We start from the raw sequence: 12,564 nt of genomic DNA, 5'->3' as shown, positions 1-12,564 counted from the left end.
CTTATTTTCAGAATTTGCTAAAAGTCATAACTCAGACTCACGTGCTGTTGAATAAAATCGGTTCTACCCCCAACCTCAACAAATGGGGTACTTGTGTAATGACCCAGAAGTCCAGGTCTGCTTGTAGACCATGGTGCCAGAACATGGTGGTGAGGGACAGCCAGCCAGAGTACCCTCCCTCCTCCATCCGTCCAGCTCCATGCACACAGCAAACACCTTTGTCAGTTCCTGCAGACACCCTAGCCCACACATCCAATTTCTGTTCACAGTTGCATATATAGCTGCTCTTTGGCCCCGCTTAGGTCTAGGGGTGGATACACCAGAGTCACAGATCACTACTCCCTCTGAGACAGAACTGAGGAGAAGACCTACACAGACCCTGGAAGCCGGCTGGGCTCTATTTGGGCAGGGAATTTCGGGTTCTGAGTACACAGCATGTTCTACTAGTGGGGAACTCCATAAAGGTTGGTCGGAGGCCCCATGTACCTGAATCTGCTAGCAGCAGCAGAGCTGTATCAACTCTAGGTATGGAGGGAGGTGAGAGGTCTGTAGATTGTGCTGCTCTAGAGCAGGAGTGAGCTTCTTTATAAAGACACGGTCATCTGCAGACCATCTTACAGGGAGGGAGCAAAGGGACATATCCTCCTGCTAATATGAGAGCTCCCTACTAGCTACCCCCCGCTAGAATGCAGAGGACTTGGGAATTAGGGTAATGGAAATGTGCAGAGTGGCTCTGGAGGGACCGAGCAAAGGTACCAGACACAGGATGTATAGACGAACAATGCAGACCAAGATCTTCCACCTCATTCACAGTGAATGCTTTACTAACACCAGAAAAGACGAAGGTGCAGTGCCCATAGCATGACATTGACTGGGCCTCAGGGGAAGTCCCAAGGAGAACCTGGGATCTGCTTACACTTTACCTTCATGCTTTTCAAGAATTGAGCCCCTGAAGCTCCTGGGAAGTGAGGAGAGGCACAAGGGTATTAGCTACAGTATTGATGGATGTTGTCACTGGGTGAAGCCTTTAGAACAGTCCTTTACAGTGTTACCGGGAAAATGACGTTGAAACCTCAGCTCTTGTCTCCTTGAAAGGCTTCAGTAAAGAGGCAGAAATCTGTGCAACATAAACAGCAGAAGTTTATTAGCGGACACTCGGAGACATGGAGCAGGCTGACCCAAGGGAGGGAAGCAGCCTCGCCTGAAGGCTTTTATTTCTGAGGGTAGAATTGCCTCCCCCACCCCATCTCGTTCTTTCCCTGAGGTGCCTAAGTCCTTTGGCATTGAGCAATGCATTTCTTTGATTTAGAGGCATGTGTAAGCCTGGAGCACTGTTTAAAGTTACTTTTACTTCATTTTATGACTTCTCATTATTTGTAAGAACACGCTGCTAACTAACACAGGTAGTCATCCATACCAACTGATATTTATCGTGCACCTGTTTTGTGTAAGATGCTGTGCCAAGTCCAGATACAGCATGCCCCTAAGGAGCTTGCAGCCTAAATGGAGAGACGGACTCCAGGCACAGCGCTTTGTGTTTTCCATTCTCTGAACCTCTCCCCTTTTTCTCTCCCCCCCACCCCCATCTTCTTGCTTCCTCTGGGCTCTAAGAAAACGTAAGATAGACCTAGAGAGAACTGAGAGAAGCTCCTCTGAGTGAGATAGGACAATGGGAGAGAATAGAAGGGAGATTTTATACAAAAGTGTAAGGTAGCTCGGCATATGGAACCAGGGATCCACATGGAGCTTGAGGAGGAGGGGAGGAAGAAGAGGAGAGAAGTAATAAAAAGACCATTTAGTAGTTAACATAGACCGGGTAGAGGGGTAAACAAAGGAATGTCTCATCTTGTACTCATACATTCATTTTTCTGAGTACCCAGACACGGAGCACTTCCTGTTGCTTCAAAAACCATGTCTATTACTCAGCTCCTGCGTTTGAGGTCTCGGTGCGCACTAATGTGTGTCTCCCACCCTGCTCGTTCCTGGTGTCTTTGTACATTTATTTTGTAGGCCTCTAGAAGCAATCTTATTTTTCCAGGACTGAGGTGAGCAGAGTGAGGCATTTGCCTTGGATGCCAAAAAACTAAGTAACCAAGACAAATAATATTTTAACGGAGTGGTTAAAAAAAAAATCAAAATGCAAAAAATCCGTAATGAACAAAATATCAAAAAATTCAAATAAAGGCAAGATCAGTACCCTAGAGCTGAAACCACGGAATATTTATGTTCCCATCCATAGTGAAACTCCTATAGCTTCCTTACAATCAAGGACAAAGGGTAGGGGTGTAGGGCAAGACGCCAGCCAGGGCAGCCGTGATTGTTCCTGATGTGATCCATTGCGCAGGCTCTGTTGGAGGGGCTGCTCCCAGCGAGCTGGCTGCTTTAGGAATGATTCTGTGGTGGGTCCGCGTTGCCATCTAGTGGTCAGATGTGAAAAAAGCCCCCTTACTTCTGGAATCCTAGGGGGAAATGTGATTAAACCGGAAAAGATCCAAGGCAAAGAGGCAGGCAATATCAGAAGCTCTCCGGATCAATCGGTTTTTGAAGATGTGCTCAAGTTCAATCCATTGTTTGGTATTCTGTTTTGTTTTTTTCCCTTTATCAAATACAAATTGAACTCCTTCTTTGTTAAGGAAGTGTGTTGGATGCTGGGTACGGAGTGGTAAATAAACATGGCAGGGTATTTGTCCCAGGACAGCTCTTCTAGAAGAGTTGGAGTAGGAAGGGACTGGATAATTTATCTACAAGCCCATTTTATTAAAAACAAAAAAGCAAAGAAGCCTGGAGAGAGTTGTAGAGAGTCAGTGATTCGTGTACAGTCACAAACTGGTTATAAGAATCAGACTTAGAATTCAGTTGGGTACACTTTCTATTGAATGTTTCCCTTCCCACCTTAGAGGAAACTTCTCCTTAAGATCCCAAAGCTCCTCCTCTTATATTTTTTGTGGGAGGAGTAAATGGAACAGATTTCAGAAATGGATTAGGGAAGTCAGCTGCATGTCTGCCAGTAGTAACTCCAATGCGGAGTTACTTAAATCAATTAGTTCTGCTAAGAAACATGTTACATGAATACTGCAAAGTCAGGATGATACAAACTTCACTAGAGTCATGTTTGGTAAAGGAAATTTATTTAACTAACTCAAGAAAAAAAGAATTGATAACTATCTCATTCTCTTCTTTCCTAACTAAGCTGTTCTCCACTTCAAGCGTGAAAAAGACTGGTTTCAGGGGATCACCACACAGCTCTCTGTCTACTAATCTCTTGAAAATAACTTCATTTTTCTCGATGTAGGGCACTAAATGTTGACCAGCAACTCTCCTTATGCTGATGCTTCTTGTCCAAGATAAAATAATAAACCCTGATAAAGCAAAAAAGTCTGGTTAAGGACGAAGTTGCATACATGTTTATTATGTAATGTATTCAGTTTTTATCGTGAAAATTTCAAACATAATTCAAACCCCAACATAATTCATCTCCCAATTTAACATTAGCATTGTTCGTTTAGCAAGATTCTGTACTATTTAATTCTTCTTCTTCTTTTTTTTTTGTTTCTGAAGAATTTAAACAAATCCCAGACATTTAACTTCGTTAAAAATGAAATTCAACCAAGTAAATTCTAGGATCTAACTGGCTTTATGAATTGGGCAGCATCCATTTAGCAATTACAAGGGTGCTCCCAGAGGTAGTACAAAATGGAAAGTTTTTATAGGCAGAAGAGGGTAGAGTAAGAAGGTATTAGCAAAAGAAAACAAAGGATTATTTTAGGTTAGGGCTTATTCTTTTTGGGAGGGAAGGGAAAAGAACAATCTGTCTGGCCAGAGTTTTATCATGTAGATTACCTCATTAGTGCAGATTGACTATTTAAAGATCACTTTCCTGGGAGAGGTTGAAAACTGCAATTAAGTCTTGATTTGCTTTCCTGGGGGCAAATAACTCCATTTTGGGCCTGTTGTTTCTTTTTTAAAACAGCATTTAAATACATTATAGGAATTCCTTAAAAATATGGATATTTTCTTACTACAATGGCATTATCACACCTACCACAATTCACAATAATTCTTGGGTATCGTCCAATACTCAGTCCATGATCAGATTTGTTCAGGTAACTCAAAAGTATCTTTCCCACTATTGGTGGGTTCATATCTTTACTCAAACAAGGTCCAAATGACATTTGATTGTTATGTCTCTCAAGTGTCTTTTGGTATAGACAATCCTCTCTCTTCCTCCCCCAAGCATTGACTTACAAAAACCAGGTCAGGGGTCCTGAAGAATGTCTCCCACTCTAGATTTGTCTGCTTCCTTGTGGTGTCATGTATCTCATTCCACTATCCACGACAATTACTATGATTGAATGCTTTAGCTCAGGAGACTTGGTTATATTCAGGTTCTATTTTTCCCCCTTTCCCCCCGTGGATGGAAAAGGAGCCACTGGTTAAACCTGACAAGCTCAGGAAGTGGAAAACAACGACATAGGATGGTATGAACATAAAAATTCCTAACTAAGGCGGGCCATGGCAGGCAGTCACATCCTTGTCCTGTAGCTTCCTTGTCAAAGGTCAATCTTTATCTTAGTGCACCTATCTGTTGTCTTTTTGCATCTAAGATAACATGCCCTTGGAATGTCAGCATAATCTCTTTTTCCAGAACCCCCCCAGGGAGCACAACCCACCACACCAGAGCAGGAAATTATAAAATCCCTCATTATTATCTTGTTCCCCAAATACCATCTCTATAAAGTTCTGTAAAGTGCTATTAACTATGCTGTACCCACCAATGTAAAAGAAGTGTGTGCCTCTCCATTTTGCTTTTTATCCAATCCCAGAGATTTTCCCGCTTTGCTTTCTCCCACTCCGTTAAATGTACAACAAATGGATTTCATGTAACCTTCCTCCTTTGATTCTAATGTGTAAAATAAGTTGCAAAACGACCATTTCTGGAGCATTTTCTCAATCTGTTGAGACTTTGCTACCTGGCAAATGTCATCAGTTTGGCTCAAATAAACTCTTACAAACTTTCTCTTAGGCTGGATGTTTTTTGTCGACACCCCCTTTTTGCAAGAATGCTTCATAGAGGGGCTGTGTGTGTCATACAGCAACACATCAGGAGGCCCACAATGACTGGGTATTTCAACTCTGGTGTGCAAATGTATTTCCCCAAAATTATTTTAAAAATATTTCAAACAGATGTTTTGAAAGACTAGTCCAACACATGCAATTCATCTAGTTTTGTGCATGATGACATCAACTGTTTACTTTTCTCCTTTTTGCTTTATATCTTAGCTCTTTCATCCCTAAGGGACTGTAATATTATCATTGTCTCCAATAAATTTAACAGTGACACAGCAATATTATCCTATATAGAGTCCAATTTAAAATTTCTCTGTTTGCACCAATATTGTCTTTTGTAGCTTTTGTTGTTATTGTTGTTGTTGTTTTGATTCAGCATCCAGTCAAGGGCCCTGTATGTATTGAGCAATCTTGTCTCCCATGTGTCCTTCACCATGTCCCTTGCCTCTTTTTGTCTTCACAGCATTGCCATTTTTAAAGAGCCTAGGCCAGTTGTCTTACAGAATTCCTTTTGATTAGATTCAGGTTAAGCATTTGGGGAAAGATAATTACATGGGTGATGTTGCACCATTCCCATTGCCTGCTGGAGCCCCAGGGCAGCCAGTGGTGTAATTCCAGTCCTAGTCTGGAGAACCAGGAGAGCTGATGACCTTACTTTCTAATCTGAAGGCCAGCAGGCTTGAAGCCCAAGATGAACCAATTTTTCAGGGTGAGTCCAAGAGAAGACCAGTGTCCTAATTCAGCCATCAGGCAGGTGGAATACCCCCTACGTGAGGGAGGGTCAGCTTTTTTGTTCTAGTCAGGGCTCCATTGGATGAGTGCCTCCACCCTTATTAGGGAGGGCAATTGCTGTACTCAGTCTACCAACTCAAATGCTGATCTCTTACAAAACATCCTCACAGACCCACCCAGAATAATGTTTGACCACAAATCTTGGCACCCAGGCAAGTTGTCACATAAAATTAACCATCGCAGTAGTGTCCTCCAGGTTTCTCTATGTACAGGTGCCTTTCCCCAGTGGGAATAAAGGAGGACTTCATATGATGATACTCTGAGACTGAATATCCTGCTCTCAACGACATTTTACCCGATGGAGTTACAGATTTTTATATTGCCACAAGGTGCTGCAAAGTGCTTAGAATCATTGGAAAGATAAAAAGAACTTCCTTCAATGTCAAGAACTTCCTACAGAGTTGGGCTGAAGTCGAGGTCCAGATTAGAAAGGTCAGGGTCACAGACGTATGTAGATCTGGCAGGGAGTGCCAGTCTAGAACCAGGCAAGGGTGGGCAGGGGCTGTTCTGACTGGCAGTAGGTTCTCAAGTAAAAACCCAGAGTCAGACAAAAATTGGGGGAAGCTCCCAGTTTGCTCATCTACTCTCCCCAAAGGCAAGGGAGCAAGGCTTCCTGAGAAGAAAGGAGGAGGGCGTGGTGACCATGTCACAGCAGGAGTCGGAGATGGTGCCTGCAGCTCTCCTGTTAGCTTAGGGAGCACTGGGGCCATTCCTGGAGAAAAGACTGTCTCACTTGCTGTGTGCTGACATTGTCTTAGCAGAAAGGTGCACTACAGTGCATGGTCTGGGCTTCCCATCTCTGTCCCCCCACACATGGAGCTTGGTGGGTAGGCGGATCTTGTGGCAGGAAGACGGGCTAGGCACCACTTCCTCGCTCTGTGGGAATTGCTCCTGGGTGTTATAATGGGGCACCAGCAGGGTCACCTGGCCTTGGCTGAGCAGCAGAAGCCCCTGTTTTGTGAAATAAACTGCTACTCAGTATTCTGTTCAATTAAAGCTCTGTTATTTATTGATGTTGTTTTAAGCCACTATATAGGATTTTTAACCAACCAATGTTCCTCGCACATTATTATATGGCCTTCCAAATGCTTAGCTGTTATTTAAGAGTTTTGTTCATCCTTACAGCTTAAGAGTTTTAGTCATCCTTTCCTCCCTTATTATCTCACCTCCACCACTACAGCTTCTAACCACCTGAAAGTTTACAGCATTTTATATTTTAAAAAGGGGAATTCCATACTCTTTTATTTTTTTCCTCAAAACAAGGAGATATTGTTGCCGATTTATTTTCTGGAAACTGAGGCAAAGGCAAGTAGAGTACTCACTGACAACTCGAGAGCAAATAGCCGGTTTCCTGACTGTTGGTCTAAGTGCGGGACCCTAGAGCAGAGGCCACAGTGGTGTTTCTGAGGGAATCCTCAGGCTTTGTTGCTGCACATATTACAGACCACAACTTTCCTTATAACCTTCACTTAGGCACGCGAAGACTCGGTTAATTTGACTCGGTTAATTTTCCAAGCAATATCTTTTTTTTTTTAATTGGGTAATATTCGGGAACATTGTATTTTTCCAGGATGTCAAGTCATTGTTTTTTCAATCTAGTTGTGCAGGAGGTGGGGGGGCGCAGCTCAGCTCCAAGTCAAGTCGTTTTCCATCTAGTTGTGAAGGGCACAGCTCACTGGTCCATGTAGGATTTGAACAGGTGACCTTGGTGTTATGAGCACCGTGCTCTAATCACTGAGTCAAACGGCTGCCCAGCAATATCTATTTTATGTGGACGTTTTAACAAGTTTACTCACGTCTACCTTCTCCTCAAACAACAAACCAAAACAAAACCAATTTTGCTAGGTCCTTCTCTATTTATTGCTCTAAAAAAGTATTGTTTTGGGAAGTATTGGAAACAGAATCCGTGGGAAGATCAACTCCAAATTAATTGGCTCATAAACTCTGATGTACCACAGGTTCAAGCCAGTTTATGTAAGACTTTATCTTGAAGAACAGAATTAAGTGTATCAAAATAAGTTATATTTAATATAATGCAAGTAGAGATTGCAACTCTGCATTAGGTTTAGAATGAACAAAAGACAGAGAGATTTTTCTCCTTAAAAGGGTTTTTTGAGCATAGAAAGGTATACAAAATCTCTTTGTGTAGTACTTTATTAATATTAACTATCTAAGTATCAAACTATTAGCATTTTAAGAAGTGAACAATTGTGCTATACATTCACATACTATTATAAAATTGATTTCAAAAATAAATTTTCCATAACGTTTAAATAAGACATGTACATTTAATAGAACACTCTAAATAATTAATTAGAATCACAAGTTTAACAGATTAGGTTATCTTAAAAGATCAAAAAGCCTAAAAACAGATCAAACACAAACAAGCGTGAGTACTAACCACTGTCCTTCCATTATAATCAATGACCTAGTCTGTCAGCATCGTTAGAAACATGGACTCCTTATTGGTATTTTAGAGTTTGTGGATTAGCTAAAAGTTTTAGTTCCTAAGAAGTGAGGAAGTCATTCTGCTTCATGAGCTCTCTTCTTTGGATCATCTTTGCATCACACAGTTGAAACTTACTTCTACTGCTTATTTTGTGTGACCATCAGAGTGGTGCAAAATAGGTCCCCAGGAAGCTGATCTGCCCTTCCTGTTCTGGGTAGAGTTCCTTCTATTTCTATATTAGCTCAGTTTACTCCCAATTAGTTTTTCCACTCTTCTTTCCTATTTATCCAGAACATAGATACTGTACACACAGATGTATATTTATAAACTAATATAGCAGTAAATACAAGTGTCTATATCCATACGTGTATATATGTACACTGACACACATAGAGGAGTATATACACACATACATCCCTTCCTTAATGAAATAATGACAAACATGAATCCTGTATTCATCCTTTTGCCGTATTACAACTTTCTTTTTGTACTTTCTAACTTTTTAAATTCTGATTTTGAACTCACGAAATTTTATAAATCAAATCATTAGAATTAACCACAATACCCAAAGCAATTTTTATTATTTGAATTATTACAACTTTTCAGTGAGAAACTCTTAAATGAGATCCTTTGATCTTTTATCATTGTCCGTATTATTCACGGCATTATCTTTGTCTTCTGCTACCCACAGAATGACCCTGAAACATCCTGGGTGTATTCCTTTAGTCCCTCAACTCTCACTCCCTCCTCTGTTCCTCTTAGCCACCTACTGTGCTCCCTGATTACCCCTCTGGCCACTCAGAGGCAGTCCCACTCTGTTGGCTGTCGTCCAGACACCTTCCAAGGCAGAATGGGAAATAGCATTGCCTGCAACTCATGCAGGTCTCTGCAGTTACTTTCATTGGCTCTATGAAAGCCTGTACCTTTGGCAGGACTTGCGTTTCCCTTTGCAACCAATTTGCAGTATTTCAGCACTGTATCATTGTTCACCATGGGGAAAAACTCATGAACAAAGACTTGACATTATGTGTTGGATGGACCCAGCCAGGAGGGCTGTCGAGGTAGGCATGCATTTTTAATAGTAAATATTTACTGTTATGATGACTTTTGCTTTCCTAAGCAATTTGGCAACTTCAGGAAATTACACAATTAATGCTTGGATAACAAAGATCTGTTATATTAAAAAATCTCGTGAATTAAATTTTAGGCTGCCCAACCTAGCCTACTATTCAAAATACAGCAGGTCCTCGAAAAACGTTATTTCTTTCAACATCATTTCATATAATGTTGATGACATGCGTTAGGAAGTTAGCTCTTATTTATATCAGTCAGCCCATGGTAAAATTGGTTTGGTTATGTGTTGTTTTGCTTAAAGTCGCAGAACCTATCTGTGACTTTAAGTGAGGACCTACTGTATAAAATTAATAATCAACCTGATTGGCCATCTGGAAGAGTTGCGCCACATCTTTTGGTGTTCTCTCTGAGAATGGAGACCACCCAGGCTGTGAGCTTGGAAGGCTCACAAGCCTCTCGGGCTCCTCTGTTCAGATCTTGCCTCTTCCTACGGGTCCTCACCCTTTACTGAGAGGGTAACCCTCGACATCTCCGTATCTTGAAGATATGACCCACTGAGTGAGATACCAGCAACAGGGCCTGTGGGGTTCTTTTTGCCTCCTGATACTGGAACAGGCCTCATGACAGTCATTACACAGAAAATCTTGTGTGTTTGCCTCATAAAAGGGGAATTGGGAGGCTGGTTTCCATGGGAAGAGGTAGTGGAAAAGGGTGATGTTGCTCTGTTCAGAAAGGCATTTGTTGTTGTTTTTAAAGATTTTATTGGGGAAGGGGAACAGGATTTTATTGGGGAACAGTGTGTACTTCCAGGCCTTTTTTCCAAGTCAAGTTGTTGTCCTTTCAGTCTTAGTTGTGGAGGGCACAGCTCAGCTCCAGGTCCAGTTGCCATTTCTGGTTGCCGGGGGCACAGCCCACCATCCCTTGTGAGAGTCGAAACAGCAACCTTGTGGTTGAGAGGACGCACTCCAACTAACTGAGCCATCCGGGAGCTCAGCTCAAGGTGCCGTGTTCAGTTTTAGTTGCAGGGGGCAGAGCCCACCATCCCTTGCGGGAGTCGAGGAATTGAACTGGCAACTTTGTGGTTGAGAGCCCACTGGCCCATGTGGGAATCGAACAGGCAACCTTCGGAGTTAGGAGCATGGAGCTCTAACCGCCTGAGCCACTGGGCTGGCCCCCAGAAAGGCATTTTTAATGAACAGAAAGGCATTTTTGCTTTCACCTTCAAAAGTTCTGGTGGATTCTAGCATAAGATTGCTTCCCATGGTAGTAAACTTTAGGGTTTGATAATCTGAAGAGAAACAGGGTTGTACCCCAGTGCTAGAGACCCGAGAGAGAGAACACATTCCCTCCTTGGGGATTTTGTTTTCCTGCAACTCATGGTAAAGTGTTCCCCTGTAGATTTCTCTTTGCCAAGTGTCTCCAAACTCTACATCCAACTGGTTTCACCCTAATTGTTTCTTATTTAAGATATAAGAAAATGTAATCCTTATGCACCATATTCTATAAATTTAACTACTAAAAATGTTGTTTCCTCAGAGCCGTTTGAAGTCCCAGAAAACGTTGGAATAATTTTTATTAGACTTTAAAAATATTTCTTCTTAGGGACAGGAAGTTCCATTTTGCCAAGAATAAATGAACTCAAATAGCAAAGGGATTGGTCTTGACTCGAGATGCCAAACCCACAGTGTTTCAGTGGCTTCCTCACTTGGCCAAGTGCATTTTTCAGGCCTGAGACTGCATACTGGTATCTACAGTTTTCAGACAAACATGTTAGTACTTATGAATAATTATTTTAGTATGGCAGTTCTGCTTAATATAAAAAGTTTGGCTGTTTTTGTGTGTGTATGTGTTTTTTTAACCAATTTGAGTCTGTAGGCAAGCAAGGGAGAAATTATTGATTTTACAAGTCATCCCTTTACTAGGATTTACTAAAGTTACATGAAAAAATATTGAGTTTAATTTCTTCTTTGGTATTTCCTTGAATGTTCTTTCTTCCTTCTTATTAATTTAAGATAATTTAATGCTTTTTTTCATGAGCAGATTCTGAAGAATTTTCTAGGAGAGTTTCCAAAAAGGAAAATTATGGTAAACAACATAACTAATGTTGGCAGCCATGAAAAATCTATGGAAACCTCAAAGAAAGCATCATACCCTGTCATCTGAGGGCTCATCCTTCTCAAAGAAATTTTTCTACGATGAGTATAAAATAAAATCAATAGCAAACTCTTTTGCTATTTTAAGGCAAGCTATTGATTAGGAAGAAAAAAATATTTCACCAGTCACGTCCTTTCTCTACTCACTGACACTTCATTTCCCGTCAGTACAAGCTTCTCCAGTGGTGTCTGCTGGCTTCCTGTCTTTTCCCACCATTCCTGAGCTGTCACCATTCATCCTATTTCAGTCTTGCTTATTATTATCGTTGCTGTCATTATTATTATTATGATCTTCTCCCTCTTCCTCCTCGTCATTCCGTCCATCACTTCATACCATCCTGCCCTCTTTCCCCTGTTCTCTACCAATCCCCTCGCTCCCCATCTCTTTTCCACCCTACACACGCCTCACAGCCCTGGTCCTCACCAGACACTCCCCAGACCACTAGCTTCAGGTTTCCATATCACCCCTTAGAGAAACAGGTGAAATTTTCCTTTGGCTTCAGTCAGAAGTGTGCGCAGACACCTTCCCCAGGGCCCTCACCCCCAACCCCGCTCGGTAGTCAGGACAGCAACTGGCACTTGACATCTCGTGCATTAAACCCACTTCTCTCTGGTAAAAACTCAGGGAGGGCCAGCTGTATGCCAGGCACGGGGACCAGGTACTTTGTAGACACACTGAATAACAAGGAACTGATCACTGTAATGGGGTGCAAGGTGAAGAAGCCCCCAGTGGAGGCAGTGAGGGGAGGCTGCAAAGTGGGGAGGGAAGGCTCCCCAGAGGAAGGAATGTTCACACTGAAGAGATTCTGAGCAGAAAGGGAAGACCCTTCCAAGGAGAAGGAGCCACTCATGCGAAGATGTGGAATAGGAAACAACAGGATGTGGTTGGAGAAATACAACTAATTATGTATTGCAAGGATGCCAGTGGCACAGAGGAGACACCAAGACAGCCACCCAGAGATTTGAAACGAGAGTGATGTGATGCAAGTCATCTGGAGAAAGGGTGGTGGTGAGACTGGTGGGAAGGAT

The sequence above is a fragment of the Rhinolophus ferrumequinum genome, chromosome 8, assembly GCF_004115265.2.
Source record: "Rhinolophus ferrumequinum isolate MPI-CBG mRhiFer1 chromosome 8, mRhiFer1_v1.p, whole genome shotgun sequence".
Taxonomy (NCBI): Eukaryota; Metazoa; Chordata; class Mammalia; order Chiroptera; family Rhinolophidae; genus Rhinolophus; species Rhinolophus ferrumequinum.
This window is presented reverse-complemented; position numbering follows the sequence as displayed.